Source organism: Eurytemora carolleeae, unplaced genomic scaffold (assembly GCF_000591075.1).
Source record: "Eurytemora carolleeae unplaced genomic scaffold, Eaff_2.0 scaffold488, whole genome shotgun sequence".
NCBI classification, from domain to species: Eukaryota; Metazoa; Arthropoda; class Copepoda; order Calanoida; family Temoridae; genus Eurytemora; species Eurytemora carolleeae.
In genome coordinates, this window is record NW_019396397.1 from 241,834 (window position 1) to 242,567 (window position 734).

The following is a 734-nucleotide window of genomic DNA, read 5'->3' on the forward strand; positions in this document are numbered from 1 at the left end:
CTTTGTTTACTGTTACAACCCCTTTTACTTTTAGCCCCCTTCCTTCCCCCTTCCCTCCCCCCTTACACTAGCTTTTAAAGATGAGATGATTGAGAAGAGAAGATAATCTTAAAATTGTGTTTTATTGAAACACTAAGCCTCAACCTTGGCGAATCTCGAAATTTTCAAATTATTTACAATTTTTTTTTTCATTCAATTATTTAGCTGTAGAGTGTAGGGGATATTTAAAACAATTGCAAAAAGTGCATCATAAGAATGTAACAAATATATTTGACAATATTTACGTTATACGCATGTTTCCATGCCTATTTTTAGGCCTTTATTAATATTCAAGTTTTAACCCTGGCTCATAGCTTTATTTATACTTTAGATAATTTTCCACCAACCATCAGCTTTCTTAAATGTCCTGCGATAAGATTTAAACTATCAAAATTAAAAATATTCAGCAAGAAATTTGTTTCTAGTTCTTAAAATTCCTTTAAATAATTAACAGGCTATAGATATAAAACTTCTTAAGCTTGTACTAAAGCTAAAGAACTAATTTTACTTAAAAATACATGTTTCCATATACCTATTTTGAGGCCTTTTTTAATATTCAAGTTTTAAGCCTGGCTTATAGCTTTATTCACACTTTAAATTATTTTGCAGCAACCATTTTATGGCCTGGCATAAGATTTGAAAAACAAAAATTCAAAAAATATTTCTGTTTCTTAAAAATTTAAATATCTTAATTT